Below are 17,880 nucleotides of genomic sequence, written 5' to 3'. Positions count from 1 at the left end.
ACACAGTCAGTGTCGTGACAAACAGGTATAGGCTACTGTAAATGTCCAATTTTAACAAAGGGGTTTCCCTGAAGTGGCACAGGCCTTCAATTTGGAAACATTGCCCTTTTCAAGTGGACAGGGAAAATAGATACCCATGTAATAACATGTTCTACATATTTGAAGTGACAATGTAAAGAACAGAGTTAGACAAGTTTCAATAGGATTTGTATCACCAAAACTGATACATGAGCTGCCAAATGTTAATACAACACAATTATTATAATAACAGCTAGGGATCCTAAATCAACCAACTTATTTTGCCAATATTAAAATAAATATACAAAGACTTAATTTAATTTCAAATCATTTATTTGTCTGATCCAGTGAAGCATTGTAGTTTCCTCCTGGCTCGTGTTCCCTCTTCTTTCAGGGAAAGATTAATTTGCCTTAGCTCTGCTCCTATCATGCACATTATAAATTTGTCCGTAATTTTTGCTTGCAGAGCAAAGGCATGCTCTGGGTGTGCATGTGTGAGGCTGCAGAACACATCAGAGTCTAATACTTCTTGCCTCAGAGTGCGGAAGAGACCGGTCTCCTTCCAGTGCAATTTTAATAGCTCCTTTAGCCTGGACTCCATTTTTATAATAGTTTCAATGAGCAATTTGGAGGGTTGTATGAGATTAGAGTCATGCTCGTATCTTTTCCTCTTCAGAAATGAATTTGAGTGACCAGGGGTTGCGCAATAGTTGTGGTCACTGGTGTTGACGTGCACCAGCAGCTCCTCACATTCACTGCAGGATGAGAGCAGTGGGTCTTGCTGCACCTGTCTGACCAGCCATCCAGAAATGTATGTGATGACTTCGTCTTTTAGGCAGTCTGAAGCCACCGTCTCCACAGTCACCTCTGTGAGGTCTTCACACTCAGGAACACACTGTAACATAAGCACAAGTTGGAATAACTTGATGAGTTTAAATTGTCTGAATAGACAGCAAATAGTGTTAGGCAATTTGTTTTTAAATGCATTCATTACTGACTAGGAAAGAATCCTTGCGTGTAAGAAGCCGTGTTCAACGAAGACATGCAAATAAATTTGGCCAATATATCATATTCACAAAATGCATCACCATATTTGGAGTCTTCCATAAACAAATCTGTATGTTATTCACACAGATGTAAACAGTTCAGTGCAACAATATACATTCCGTTGTCAAGGAATCGACAGTATGTCCAGTAAATGAAATTAGAATTTTGGCAGAATATACCTAGTGTAAATACAAGTGACACATTACAACTTATAAAGGGGTGAGAAAATGTTCACATTTATTTTCTATGTGCATGTGGCAGGCAGCCATACAATTATTTTTATTTTTTAAATTATACACACCTTTGAAGTAGATGCTGTTTGGGGGTTGGAGTGAAGTGGGTTAGACTGGTCAGTGCTTGGTGCATTGCTCTGTCCACTGATCAAAGGCATGTCCTTATCCTCCAGACAGTTGCTCCCCATTCCGTTGGACAGAGAAGCAACAGAGGCACTTTTAAGTGCTGCAGCAAACTCTGTGGTTGTGGGATTGAAGCGATGTCCACCCTTGCCACGGATCACAGAGAACAAATTCTGGGAGTGGGAAGAGACATAAACTGGATTAGAAGAAAATATTAACTACTGTGTTTATTCATGATGTTTTTTGTTTTGTTTTTTTACTTATGTTCATACCTCAAGGCAGTCCTGGTTAAGCTTTGCTGTGCACAGGAATTTGACATCTCCATGTTCATTCTCCAGCTTCTGCACAATGTGGAGGACGCTTCGGATGGTGAGGATTAAACCTCGTTGGCAAGGGGGAATTAATCCAGGCCTGTAAGTCAATGATCTATTGTATGAATCGAATGATGCCAGTGGCATTCTGTTTTGAGAATCATAGATCTGTCACTGTACAAATCTCTAGAGGTGTCTCATCTGCATAAAACATGACAATTGTCCATTGCCTCTTTCTGATCACCACATGGAATGTGTTCTAACCAACCTGAAGGTCCAAGAAGAGATCCATGTAAGGCTGTCCATGAGGATCTTAAACTGCTCTTTGGACTCGTCACCTCTTCGGAGTGGTCGGCACCAAGGGTTGGAATGAGAGAGGCTTCTGAAAAGTATGAGTTTGCTGATTAATAAAGATAAAATCAACTTAAATAATTGACTAATAATAAAAAATAAAGAAAACAAACTATACAAGTGTGATGATCAGTATCAATTTGAAATAGTCAGAATGAGTACCTTGAATTCAGTACGTCAAACAACCGGTTCATGTCTTCAAAGAAGTCTGCCGTTTGATGTGCTTCACTTGGTAGCCTTTTCAAATCGATCATTGTCTTCATCCCTATATGATTGTTGGATTATTGGCTTGCATTACATTTTGTACTTGTAATACAGGTTAATTTGTTCCAAACTAAATTACATTCCATTCTGATTGCCCCATTCACGTACCCAGATGCATCATAAATTGTTTGTCGATTACCCACCTGCAGCCACAGTGTGACTGAAGACTTGAGTTGCAAGTCGAACACGCATATTGGTGAAAGCTGGCAATTCAATGTGTTTGCGAGTCAACTTTGGAGCCAGGCGGACAGAGTTCTGCATATCCTGAGCATGAAAGCGTTCCAAGTGTTTCCACTGGACTTGTTTTTCTCCCATCTGTAACAAGATGGAAGTTGATGTGATACGTGTAACTATTTCACAACTGTAACAAGGTTTGCACTCATTGATCACACCAAGATGCATGCAAGGAATGTCTCTGACATCACCATGGTAATTAAAATGTACTAATTTGAATTGAATCGAATTTGAATTCTCATTAGATGGTAAACAGGTCTGGGAATGAAACCAACCTTCAGGCCATGTTTTTTCAGGTTGTTGCGAATGGATTTCACAAGATGAGGCACATCGAATATAAGAGGAATTCTTTTCCCCTCCACCAATATGCAGTGTGCCACATCTGTAGCATCTTTTGGATCCAGGCTGGCTCCCAGCAACCTCATCGTTTTCATGTTGGTTGAGGCTTGGTCACAGACCACAGAAATGACCTGTTGTGAGACAGTGTACATTGTACATGTTAACATAATCTATGTAACATGTATGTGAAGTATGTACATAATATGTATGCATCTACATAATAGACTTACTGTGAAACCAATTGCTGTTAGGCGCCTCACAGCCTCCGACAGTATCACTGCCGTATCTTCTCCTGAGAGAGCACTGGTTGCAAGGAAGTATCCTATAGCCTGTAGTGAGCAGATGAAGTGCATTCATTTGTCCTGAGTGAACACACAATCACTCCCATCAAATAAACTCTTGTATGTGCATGCATTGGTCACTTTCTCTAAGCAGTATGGAATAAAATATCAACTCACCTGCTTCCACCTCGAGGCCACTCCTCGAGCCATCAGGACCATGGCTTGGTTAGCCACCTGTCCTTTAACTGTGAGGCCATTAATAGAATCCAGTGAGCTGTTGTAATCCAGATGTTTTTTTATTGCCATCTCATCTAAAACGAGTGAAACAACAAGCTCACTGGGCTTTAGCTTTTTCACTAGGTGGTCCATGTGACTGAGGACACCATCTAGGAAACCTGGCTGTAAAATCAAGGAGCAGTATGTAGCATGTTAGTGTAATGGAATGATTTAAAAAAACAAACATCTGGATGGTCAATGCAGTTAGGACACATTTTCATAGATTTGTAATGGTTGAACAAAAGCTCAGCAATATGTTATTATGAACTGCAACACTTCACTTGGTCTATCTTGTCAAGTTGTCATGATCCATTCTTGAACTACTTACATGGAAATGGCTGAAATTGCTATTTATGAAGCGTCTCAATGTTGTTTTCCCTGGAAGGACAAAGTGCTTCCTCAGTGTCCAGTAGGCTCTGGGGCTGTGATGATAAATCTTCACACCCAGCTGTTTGACCGATGTTGGGAAATGTTTTCCTCTCTGGTTTCGGCCACATTTCAACTGATGGTCTATAAAGTCAGCAGTCATTGGAGGAAGACCTTTCAGGGCATCAGAGACCTTTTTTTTTTCAGCTAAAAGCCTTGAGGGAAAAAAACAAGGTTTTCTTTTTTAAGATGAGAGTTAAGTTAAACACACACACACACACACACACCAGCCCTACTGTAAAGGAATTCTTACTGTGCTTTAAGGCATTTGAGTTTGGCTTGCAGTCTCTTTTTGCTGGCCTTTTCTCGATGGAGCTGTACTCTCATGATTCTTTTCTCCTGTAGTTCTTGGTTGAGTTTTTGTTCAAGCACAACTCTTCGCTCCGTTTCCAGTGCAAGTTCTGGCTGTTGCTATTGTTAAGAAAGGAGCATTGAAATCCACCTTACAAAATGTGTGACCACGATTAAATGGCAATATTTCAAATTGACTTATTTACCACCATACCTCAATCAGTACTTCTTCCTGTATTGGTTCTTGGATTGTCTCTGGGTTCCCAGATTGGTCTGTGGCTGCTGGTGTCGTGTCCTTGCCTTAAAAATAAAATACTGCCACTGTTGTAATGGTATTGATTGGAAGTTGTTGCACGAGTGGTGTGATTTAATTGGTTGCTTTTGTATTGTGTACTGCATTATGCAATTAATAAAGATGGAAAGTTCACCTTTATAAAACAGCATGGGAACAATTGTTTTTTTTCTGCATTTGTGTGTGATATATTATATACATTTATGTTTTTACAGGTGCTGTCAATATCGGTCTGGGTCCCTTAAAAGAAAGGATAAAGCTTACTCCACCTAATCTACTGATGTTATTACTTGCATTTATATAATCTATACTAGAAAGCAAAGGAGAGCTGTCACCCGTTACTTACCAATGCTATGGAGGAGTCCACGTAGCACACGTCTACCAGAAGCTGAAGGTGGAGGATCAGCGCAGTGTAATGTTGGTGTGGCAATGTCTGAGACGTTTTCTCACATTCTGCAAAATAATATTCACATGAGGACCTCTTGTCTTAACACTAATATTCTATATATTCATGTTGCAGTTGCACTATTCCATTCCCCCAAAGAATGATTGTTTGATATGATATGGGTGTGAATTTTGGCATGTACCTTCTGGGCAATCATGTCATTTTCAAAGTGGTCTTCACAGACTCCGTAGCCTCCTTTTCTGAGGGCATCTGGAGACAGGACGGACAGGTCTGGTCGTCTGATGTTTACCAGCCATCTCTTTCTCCTATATTATAATTAGATAAGATGGTATGGTACTATGGCTGTATAATGTCTCCTGTCTTACTTTGCTCATGTGCATTTGTGTCTTTTCTTAATTCAATAAAATAAATGCTTGAAATGTTTAAACCAATAAAATTACCCCACAAAGTAAACACACATATTATTCTGTCTTATACTAGATGTGCTCTTGTTTCTGTTCAACATTGTAACAGGGTCTTTTATTTAGCATACAAGGTATACCTTACCAGTTACCACTATAGACACTATAGGCCTATAGTGTGTTTAGCATGTTCATGTGTATATGGATTCTGGAACACCATTCATAGTTCATTCAGGTCTACAGCTTGTATAATGTGACAGTGGTCATTTATTACTTACCTGTCTGCATCCTTTGGGAAAGAAAAGACTGATTTGTTTTTATTAGTACAGCCTGCTGCTGAACAAAGTTTTGGCATTGTGACTGACTGAAGAAACAGAGACAAACTGGTCTATATATAGAACATTCATTAATTAATTTTCACAGGTGTTGTGATTCAAAAATCAGCACCCATCAACCAAGAGTAAGACAGTTATAGAAAATGAAATTGGAATTGCATTGGAACACACATTTTATTTCACTTTTAAATAATGAATGAATTAAATATTTATTTTCGTGTCATGCCCTTTGGCCCATCCCATATGGGATTATATGACACATTTAACAAACTACATTAAAACAACTGACAAGGTGTACTTTTGACATAGTCGTTTTAGTTTCTCGAAGTCCTCCAACCATATAAATTCATGATTTGGATCTATAAGAAAAAGTCTCTCCCTAATAGAGTTGTAGAATGGACAATAAAAAACAAAATGCATTTCATTTTTAATTTCCTTTAGATCACACAGACTACATAATCTATCCTCCTCCACCGTGCCTACATATCTGCCTGTCTCAATATGCAGACCAACTATGCCAGCTCTAATTTGGGCACATAAGGATCGTTTCTAATCGTTTTAAATATGTCCATTCATTTCACGTTATAATATTCACATATTCACATATTCTCATCTTAAATATGGGTCCAGAGCCCCCTATGTGTTGTCCGTGAAATTGCAGATGGACAGAGAGAGGCTTCCGGACTCATCTCAAATCTCGCGATAGTTTGTTGCTGGGATCAAGAAATGTCATTAACAAAGTAGATTTTCTCCTGATTTGTCTCGCAAAAAGAAGCCATTTTACTATGAATATTTTGTAAATATTGTGTGCCTTGTGATGATTGGGTCCAGTATTTAGTGCAGTGACCATGGAGTTAAGGAATGGTTCAGATGCTGTGTTCACCTCCCATTGGAAATGAATAGACTCCAACATTCTTCCCGTCTCCTAATAATGTTACCGCCCACCTCACGCAGATACACCGTCTCCACACCTGAGCGCAAAACTTTCTTAAGCTGCGCACTTCTTAAGCTGCGCGCAGCTTAAAGCTTGAGTTTTTAGACAGCTGGTGGATGGAAAAGAAGCTCCACCTCCGCCGAAGACTTGAGCGGAGGAGAGCGTTTCCGGGAATCTGGCCGTCGCGCAAGAATTCAGCGGAGGTGGAGCTTAATTTCCATCCACCAGCTGTCTAAAAACTCAAGCTTTAAGCAGCGCGCAGCCGAGAACGTGCGCAGCTCTTTTGACCATGTGGCAGCACCTGTCCACCGTCTCCACACCTGAGCGCAAAACTTTCTTAAGCTGCGCACTTCTCAAGCTGCGCGCAGCTTAAATTCTGAGTTTTTAGACAGCTGGTGGATGGAAAAGAAGCTCCACCTCCGCCGAAGACTTGAGCGGAGGAGAGCGTTTCCGGGAATCTGGCCGTCGCGCAAGTCTTCGGCGGAGGTGGAGCTTAATTTCCATCCACCAGCTGTCTAAAAACTCAAGCTTTAAGCTGCGCGCAGCCGAGAACGCGCGCAGCTCTTTTGACCGTCTGGCAGTACCTATACAGGAAGTAAAGCAAAGTGGTCTCTCTTGCTAATTCTCCTCTTGGGCTAAGCCAAATTCCAATACCCAAAATCTCGGCCACTCGCTCACTCCCACTCGATCACTCGGGGTCATTCCAGCTTGACCCGGAAATGGTTAACGTTCCGATTGTTAAAGTGCTCCATCGAGGAGGAGAGTGGAGTCGAGTGGAGGAGCCGAGTGGGCTCTCCGAGACCGCATAGAGCGAGTGTACATCAGGTGCAGGCTCGGTGGGGTATGTTGTCTCCTCGCTGCGGATTTCCGCATCACGTGTACATGTTTTTTTCCTTCTCTAGTGACATAAGTCCGCCTCCTCCACATGTGGCACAGAAAACACTGCTTGAAACCCGATACTATGCACCCCCCCCCCCCCGCATGCACGCACACACATTAAACTAAAAAGCATTGCTGTTTGTTGAGACACATTTTCGCTGAATTAATAGAGCAGAGCTTCAGAATGATACAGTAGCCTATGTATAGCCTATGTGAAAGTGAAAGGACCACAACAAGCCACTGGCTTTGTTGTGTGATATAAGCATAATAAAAGTAGGCTATATTGTGCGCACCTCAAAAGCTATAGTTAATTTCTCTCTGTGCATGCCTGAATGCACAGACTGCTATGAATGACGGTGACAAATATGTATTTATATGTGGACTGAACTGAATATGTAAGTCAGAGAGACTACCTATAATAATTCCTGTTATAGTGTCCGTTATTTGCAAAGACTGTCGGAGGAGGGACTGTCCGAGGAGGGGGGGGGGGGGGGGGGGGGTTATTTATACGAGCAAAAAGGAACGCGGGCTGCGGGCATTCACAATCATATAATATAAAAGTGTGCGCATCCTGGCGCTTATTCACTATTTCAGGAATAAATAGCCTTGTTGCACATGTTACCAATACATATACACATTGGCCTCGGTTACATGCACAAAAATGAATTGTCTATTCTGTAGACTGTATGGCTCTGGGTTCAGAGTTCCAGTGATCCAGCTGTGTGACACTGTATTGTTCCACCACTTTTGCTTTGGCAATGTAAACGTATGTTTTCCCATGCCAATAAAGCCCTTTGAATTGAATTGAATTGATTCACGTCATAAGTGATCGCGGAATGTGCCGTCGCTTTGAAATGACAGCGGAGTACATTCCGATTCTAGAGGCAAATCCACTCCACCACTCTGTCCTCGCATTGAATCCTCTCCTCCTCCACTCCTCCTCGCTGGGGGCGGAGCCGAGGAGCGAGTGGAGGACGCGAGGGGAGTGAGCGAGTGTGAAAGTTGCGGTATTGGAATTTGGCTTTGGGCTTTAACGTTGAGCGCTCGGTTGCCCTACGTCACCCAGGACCTCAAAGTTGAGGTCCGGGGAGGGACTTCCGGCAGTCTTCCGGGTGCTTCAAAACGCCACTGAGCAACTTCCACTAACATGAATAGCTGGGGGGGCGGAGCTTCGCGCCAGTTCAGTCTCTATTATATATATACTCTATGGTTTACGTGGTCTCGGTATTAAAATCTCCGCAGCGACCCGGCCACGCCCCCACTGTCTTAAAAAGAGAAAGGAGACGTTCGGAGTGTTGCCATGTCCACTTCATTATAAGCGACTTTGGGCCTGTTTTATAAAATAGCCTACTAAGCCTAGTCAGGCTTCTTTTGGGCTTGTTTTCATAGACATGGTTGCTTGTTCCCCACCATGCAAAAAAGGTTCTTTGTTCCTCACTTAAACTAAAAGTATTTTAGCAACTCAAGTCTTAGTGTTACTTCTAGTAGCAAATTCTGATTTAAGCTCAGTCTTTGAACAATCCATTGAACTTTAGGCATGCCTAGGCTACTTCAACTATCTAGTCTTAGCCAACTAAAAATGTAACCCTGGCATAAAGTAAACTAAAACATAATTGCTCAGACTCTTCAACAGGCCTACTGGTGATGTGTACTTGAATATCAATGTAAATCTTCCTTTCTTGCCTCCTAATGTCTGATTGTACACATGGTTGCAAAATCTATTTTTTGTCATTCTTTGTTTCAGAACTTGAAAACGATGAAACTCAAGCATTTTCTAAAGTAAGTAGGCCTACTTACAACTACAATGTGTTCTTTTATGTATATTAAAGCTCATAACGTGCAAAGCACGGAGCTAACTGTCAACTAAGCTATAAAGAGGGATGTGTTTCTCCCCACTCAAAAGGCTTTTGCTAGGCCACAATTGCAAATAAAGATTTGTCTATAATTGTCTATAATTACATTTTAATTTAGTTTTAGTCATTTTAGTCATCTGAAATGTTTTTTTGTTTTGTTTTATTCTATGCCTGATTTTTACACTTGGTTGCATGCTGAAAATAGCTGGTCTACAAGCTCGCAGCACATTGTGTCTGCTGTTTATCAAATTGATTTTATGTACATACAATGTTTACCATTTTGTTGTTACTGTGATTTCAGACACAGGACTTGGATCTGTTGGTCGTACAAACGGTAAGAACATTTTCTACCACTGAATTAAGTAATTACTTTTTGAAACAACTGAATGTTTTTTTTACTGAAAACATTTTTTTTGTATCTTTGTCTTTTCCTGTCTCTAAACTTCTCAGGACTGGAACCCTGCGATCTCTACCGCCCTGTCCCTGGTTTCTACTCCAGTTACATCATGGAAAAGTACTACACAACAGTAGCAGCTACATAACAAGGTTAAGCCATATATTTTGTGTAACTTACTAACTTCTGTATATATTGGCCCTTGGATCCTGCTGTTGTCTCTCTGGTACCACACAGTCCACACCGCATCATTACAGCATGAAACAGTCATTTTAGTCATCTGAAATGTAGTTTTAGGTTGCATGCTGAAAATAGCCGATCTACAAGCTCTCTTGCCTCAAGTTTGCGTTACATTTGAAAGAAATTTTACTTGAATTTGATTTAATTTTACAGACAAACAAGGTGACATGCTGTACAGAGTTGAGACATCGTTCTTTAATTTAAGGTAATTGTTCATTTTCACCAAGGACAGAAAATTGGCACCCAACAATGTGTAACTGTGTACCATTGTTAATTTGTTACCATCATGACATTTTAAATGACTGGGGTGTAGAAGGGAGATGGATTTGTATTAAGCTAGTGGGTTTACAGGCAATTCCCTTTTGCAGATGGATTGGAGCATGTTGACTTTGCACTTTTTTTATTGTATTTTTTTTACTATACAGATGCAGTCATGAAATTCGACCATGAAGCAAGAGAGGGAGACGGTGGACACAGCAGGCACTCAGAACTCATTGTGGGGGATCTTGGACTTCAGTGTCGGCAGTGACGGGAACCTGGGGTCAGAGAGCCAGAGACATTGGACAGGGCACCTTCTGGAACTTCTGCTGGCGGCCACCACCAGTCGGGCTTCATAAAGGAAGGAAATGGCAGGCAGCCAGGTAGCTCATCAAACGGTGGTCCGTGGCTCAAATGCTGAATAACCTTGGCATGAAAAGGGTTAAAACCCACCGCTATAGGGGTTTCCAAATGGTCTCTTGAATGTATGCTACACGATTTCTTGCTCAAACATTACCACCTTCAAAATGTCATGCCATTTTGAAAGTATCTCTCAAGTCAAACTGTGGGTTTTTCAAGCAACTGAATGTTTTTTTCCCTGAAAAGTTTAACAAATATTGCGTGCCTATTATGTGTTCTGTTTATTGCTGTGTAACTGTAATTGCAACATTACTGGGCCTACATAACTAGTCCACACAGAATAGACTTGGTGTTCTATAGACTGAGAACTGATTCTACAAAATAATAATAATAAAGCTTTATTTGTATAGCACCTTTTAAGAACCAGTCACAAAGTGCTTTAACAGAGAAACATATATAAGGACATAGCAAGGAGGCACACTATAGAATAAAATACATTGTCAATAATGCACAAAATCACAACAACAGAATAAATCAATAAAACAATCACAAATCACAAGGGTAGGGGGTCGAATGCAGCTTTGTAGAAATGAGTCTTAAGGAGTGATTTAAAACGGGGCACAGACTCGGCAAGCCTGATCTCTAGGGGCAGGGCATTCCAGAGAGACGGTGCACGGATAGCGAATGCCCGGTCGCCTACAGTTTTTTTGCAGCCTGATTTGATTGAGAGAAGGGCCGTGCCGGATGATCTTAGCTCGCAAGCTGGCTCGTAGGGGTCGAGTAGGTCAGAAATGTAAGATGGAGCAAGTCCGGATCTAGCTTTGAAGGTGAATAAAAGTATTTTAAAATTGATTCTGTATGAGACAGGCAGCCAATGTAGGGTGGCCAGGATAGGGGTGATGTGATCGAATTTTCTGGAGCCTGTTAGGAGGCGAGCTGCAGCATTCTGAATGAGTTGTAACCGGTTGATGGATTTCTTTGAGAGGCAGGAGTAAAGGGAATTACAGTAGTCGACACGAGAGTAAATGAAAGCGTGGATAACTTTGGTGAGGTCGGGGCGGGAGAGAAAGGGTTTGATTTTTGCTATGTTTCTAAGGTGAAAAAATGAAGACTGGACAACTTTTGTTACGTGACCCTCCAGGGAGAGGTCGGAGTCCAAAAAGACACCCAGGTTTCTGGCTGCAGGTTTGATATTGGGACGTAGGGGGCCGAGGCTAATTTCAAGACGTGCTCTGTCAGATGGTGGGCCAAATATTAGTACTTCAGTTTTTGATTTGTTTAGTTGGAGGAAGTTTATTGTCATCCAGGCCTTAATGTCGGCTAGGCATGAGTGCAGTATGGATATGCTGGAGGTGTCGTGAGGATTGATGGGGAGATAAAGCTGGGTATCATCGGCGTAACAGTGAAAATTGAGGTTGTGTTTCCGTATGATGTTGCCAAGTGGGAGCATGTACAAGGAGAACAGGATAGGGCCAAGAATAGAGCCCTGGGGGACACCACAGTGTAGTGGGGCTTTGGATGAGATGGACTCATCAATAGAGACTGAGAAATATCTGTCGGTTAAATAGGATGAGAACCAGTGTAGGGCTGTGCCTGAGATGCCCACATATTTCTCGAGGCAGTTGAGAAGTGTTGCATGATCGATGGTGTCAAATGCTGCTGTTAGATCAAGGAGAACTAGGACGGAGCAGTTCCCAGAGTCTGTGGCTAGAAGGAGATCGTTGACGACCTTCAAAATGTCTTCTAAATCCTCACGCTACGAGCTTGTAGGTCTGCTATTTTGTTTTAACCTGAAAATGTGCAAATCTTTGAATATATTATTTCACGTTTTTTTCACGTTTTTAACTCAAATCTTTGCTTCTGGTAGTCCCTGGAACAACATATTTTCAGATAGGTGTCTGTGGCCAATTTCATAACATTTCTGGGGTCCTTGACATGACATAATTTGAGAACCACTAATATAGAAACATAGGTTTTTCAGAAAACTGTCATGATTTAGAAGATATTTTGTAGAATCCAGCTCAGGTCTAAATTGATTAATACAGTGTGGAATTGTGGACACAATCTTATCCAACATGTTCTGGTGATTTCAGGAAAGTTGGTGTTTTACAGATTTTAGGAGCCAGTGGTTCTCAAAGTGTGGTCCTAAAGTGCATTCTCAGCAAAATGATCAAAATCAACCACTTGTATTCTAAACTTGGCTGTTCCATGTTGTTTTATGTGCCTTTATTTATGTTTAACATGGCTGTCTAAATGTTTTCATTGTAACCTTTTATTTCCTAATAAAGAAACAAAATTAAGTATACATGTGCTGCTTTATGTTTCTATAAATATGGGGGAGGATCGAGGGGTGCGGGGTCGCATATGGGGGGGGGGGGGGGGGGGGGGGGTGTCATACGACAGCTCCACGCTGTCCTGCTGCTGCTGTCGGTAGCTGGCGTTCGAGTCGCGGCAGAGTAGCGGGGCACCGGCTACACGCGCGGCGGCCCGCCCGTGAAACGCTGATCAAGAACGGCGCGGCCACGGCGCGTCACGCGCCCGGCGGAGGACACGATTGGCGGCGCTCGGGGACCGCCTCACGCCAGCGTCACGCCATGACTTGCTAGCTGGGAACGTGTGTGTAGTGTAGTGTATTTTTTATGGGAAAATTACTTATCGTTGGCGTTACTGATAAATACTTCTCCAACTCAAATAATGAAGGTTACAAAATGAATTTGAAGGCAGGACAAAATATGCAGCGTTCGGTTCGATTTTAACTAAAAAATACGGGGAAGCAGCGTTTTGCTTCTACGGGCCGACGGCGTGGAACAAACTCCCACTGTACCTTCGACAGGCAGCCTCTGTAGACATTTTTAAAGCGCAGCTCAAGACTCACTTCTACACTTTTTTGTTATTCATGTCCTCAGACTCCTCACTGTATTGCATTACTGCTCTTGTTTTTTTTAATGTTTATGCCTTGCTTTTTTTTTTTCTTTCTCTCCATTACTTTGTAAAGCACTTTGAGCTGCATTTCATGTCATGAAAGGTGCTATACAAATAAAGTTTTATTATTGTTAATTTCCCAGAAGCCCTAGCAGCCCAGCGCATGTGTGGATTTCCGGTTTCGACATCATAACAAGGAGCTCCTTCCACCAGCTCTGCAGCAAATACGTTTATTATTTTTAATTATTAAAATACAACAATTCTCGGCCGTCAAACTGTTGGCTCGGAGCTCCTCTCCTCTGCCTCGATCTCCTTCTTCTTAGGCCTCCCCTTGGGCCTCGTGACCTTTCAGCAACTGAAAAAGGGGACACACATGTATGGTCTCAGTGGACCTCTTCGTGATAAATGGCAGCAGCAGTCAAAGGCAACGCCGGTTATTATAGTAATTAAGAGAAGACGTATTGCTCTTGGCTGCTCCTTTTACACTCATTTATCTTAAGAGTTAACGATTTGAGGTCACTTTGTTCTCTGAGCTTTTGACCCAACTACACAAGCGTTTGTGCTCGCTATCATTATGCAGTCAAAGCCTACACTGGTCCCTTCTTGCATCCCTCCCTCCTTCATTCCCTTGCACTCTTTCACTCATACCTTCTTTCTTCCTCTACTTTAACGTGCGTCCTCGACTTATGAGTGACATGAATCACATGATTTTAATATTTTGGTCAAGCAGCACCATCTTTGAAGATCTAGAATCACTATTGTATTTGTATTTTAAATCTCAAATATTAGAGTTACGCGTTAAATATCCAGCAAGACAGGACCAATAGACTTATTCATATAATTATTCATCTTTTTAATTTTTTTGGCCTGGGCAGAATTAAAAAAAAATACTTTACTTTCTCTCCCTCTTTTTTCGACGTCGGTTTGCGAACCAAGTTTTCACCTGGGTCGTTGTTAGTCCCAGGGATTGGGCGAGGTCTTGCCTGCAGCCCTGCACACACAAAGACAAAACACAGCTCGTATCATAATGCACATTTTATACAATTTCTATTGAACTGCTTCAACCTGCACCTATTCTCAGCTGAAATAAATGATTATGTTGCTTACCTATTTTTGGAACCATGCCCACCAACAAAACAATACAATTAAAAGAAAGAAAGAAAGAAAGAAAGATAAACACAGGGCATGTTTTCAGGGAACACTATTAATTACTACACATTATATTCCAACGTTAAATGATTACATTTGTCCGCCAAGTATGCAACCAGGCGTTACACACCTGGGGCAAACCTCAACCAAACAACCAGACGAAAACAGAGCCCACTCACGGGATGTGAGTGTGTGCGTGCGTGCGTGCGTCCGTGCGCACGCGTGCATGCATGCCCGCTCACGCACAAGCGTGCACACGATTATGTGAGCACATCTGTCCATTCACGCACTGTGTTTTCAAAATGCACTATGGCAGAAATACCAGCAATCAAGCTGTCCATCAGCCACAACCTCCCCAGTGTATCACTGCAGAGGGAGCCTGGAGGCAGTAGAGGAAAGCACCCTGGTTATTCTATGGAGGGAAACCACACACTTACAGCAACAGCTCCACTGTATAGAAGTCAGAAGACTCCATGCACTGAAGCAAATGAAAGACATCCATAGTACAGCAGAATGGAATTCAAGATAAAGCTAAATACCCAATGATAAGGATGATGGTGACGATCATGATGGCCCTGATTATAACAATCCCAATACACATAAAAATCATTATTGCTGGAGGAGATAAATCATTAGATTTATCTCCTAAGCTGTGGTTTTCTTTGTTTTTGCTCTTAGGTTCCTCTCGTACACAATCTCAATCACAGACCGCAGAGGTTCCAGGCCAAGTGAGGGAAGAAGAGAAGGGAGCAGGGTGGTGGTGGGTGAGGTTTTGGGAGGTGATCTGAAGTTGGATCACAACAAACCAAGAAGTGGGAAGCACACCACACTTTTTTGAGAGAGGGGGATTTTCTAAGGCTGTGCTTTCCAAAACAAATTTCCACTTGTGGACAATAAAGATCGTATCTTCTATCTACATCACAGCATAGACATATATACGTAGACGCCCTTACCGGCTCTGAGGCGCGTGTCACCAATTGAAGGCGGAAGCATTAGCGGAAGCAAGGCGGAAGCTTGTCAAGCTTCCGCGTGCGTAACATAAGTCCCGGAAAAGACGTGCTGTGATTGGCCAGTAGTCACTTGAGTGACAGCGAGAGACATGGGCAGCGACGCAGTCGCCTTCAGCAAATGCCTTCAGCACTTCTAAATAAGAAAGCTGCGGAGAACTGTTGCTTTGTGTTCACTCTTTAATGTTTTCTGTTAGTAATCTAATCCCCCTGGCTCTGATGTTGTATTGTTAATAACTTTGTTGTTTGTGTTTGTTTGTTTGTCTTGTTTTGTATTGTAATGTATATTGTCATGACTGTTTGATTTGTTAAAACAAAAAAAGAAGCCTTCAGCTGCACTTCCGCCTTCATTGGGATACACGTCGCTCCAATGAACTGCAGCGGCAAATGAGGCATCTATTTCTTATAATATCTATGCATCACAGTATCTATATACCCATCTACCCTTACAGCTGGGGGGGGGGGGGGGGGGGGGGGGTTAATTAGTTCTCAACAACTCGTCAGAATCAGATATTTTGACAAGATGCTGTGTTATGGCACCACAGGCTGCATGGAGGGGGGTGTGTTGGCTTGGTTTTGATCACCGATCACTGACGCCGTGCCTCTGCCTTGGGCACTTTGTTCAAGAGACTGAAGCATGGCTCAAAGTCTTCCACCACTGGCTCGTAGCACATAGCCATGTATTGAATGTTGCATCGTGGGAGTTTTCCCCGGGGAATGGCATGTAACCACGCACCCAGAACGGCTTGCCAATGTTGAAGCTGCCGCCTGCAGGAAGCTTGAAGCTGGAACTGCAGCACGCTCCGGGACGTTCATGGAGGTGGACGGAACTCGGACGCACATTACGCACATGACGTCATTGAACAATGACGTCATGTGCGTAATGTGCGTCAACCTTGAACCCCGCTCTCATCTAATCTAACCCAATCAAAAGTAAGTTAATTAAGTAAGTATTTCATTTAAAAGTGCTGTACAACGGACACAATATAAACAATCAAGTTAAAACAAGCACCCCATTTTCCCCAAGTGAGCCTCTGGCTCCCATACTGACATTTCAGGTGTGGTGCGGGACTTCTTCTCCTGGAAACTCTTCTCCAGGCCGACTCGCTGCAGCTCGTTGAATCGCTTCTTCGGTCGGTCGGGCTCCGTGTCCGACTCGCTGCCGGAGGCCCCCCGGGGGTGCTGCTGCTGGGGCAGGTGGTGCTGTGGCTCTTTTACCACAAAAAAAGTACAAGTAAAGGGTTTCAGATAATTAGAAGCTTGTTTCACAAACAGCACATACTCGTAGTATTGAGAAAGATAATGGAATACAATTCATATATAATTGAAATTCAACTTTGTTGACAAATATAATAAATAACCATGAATAACCATCGGTTCTGATGCTTATTTAGTGCTAAAATAATTTTATAAATGTGAATGTCATTTGTTGTTTTTTAGGATATCTCTTTTTGGAATAAAATACTTCAGTAATATGTCATTTTATGTTTTTAGGGGGCTTTATGTGTTCTCCACAGGTTGGGCGACGCCTCAATCGACTATCAGTAATTGCTTGGATGCACCACATTTAATTGCTCTGTTTGTAGCGTGAAAAGTGTTTTCCTTCTGACCTTTTCAATGTCCAGGGCTATGATCCCCATGACGCAGTGTGTGTTTTACACAGGCTGTCCAGGGCTATGATCCCCATGACGCAGTGTGTCCAGGGCTATGACCCCCATGACGCAGTGTGTCCAGGGCTATGATCCCCATGACGCAGTGTGTCCAGGGCTATGATCCCCATGACGCAGTGTGTGTTTTACAGGGCTATGATCCCCATGACGCAGTGTGTGTTTTACACGGATCCTTTGAAGAAGCGCTAGCCCCACCCCACACACACGCAGATGGCAGTAATAAATCCAAGGACAACTCGGTGACCTTTGCCCTCAGGGTCTCGGCCTCGGCACGGAGGTCAGAGTTCAGCGCCGCGAGGCTGTCCAGGGCAGCATTCTCTACTTCCTGTTTGAGATGATCCACTTCCTGTTGAGCGCCAAGCTTCTCAGCTTCTGTGTTAGCTCCTCTAGGTGCCTCTGTGATGTCACTTCCTGTCGTGCCAGTTTGGATGTGAGATCTTCCACTTCATGTTCGCGGGTCAGGAGTTGCTCTTTGAGCGCCTGCAGACAGAGACACACATGCACACACACACACACACACACACACACACACACACACACACACACACACACACACACACACACACGGTTTGTTGCGATCATGACA

This window comes from Electrona antarctica (genome assembly GCF_951216825.1).
Source record: "Electrona antarctica genome assembly, contig: SUPER_10_unloc_1, whole genome shotgun sequence".
In the NCBI taxonomy this organism is placed as follows: Eukaryota; Metazoa; Chordata; class Actinopteri; order Myctophiformes; family Myctophidae; genus Electrona; species Electrona antarctica.
This window is presented reverse-complemented; position numbering follows the sequence as displayed.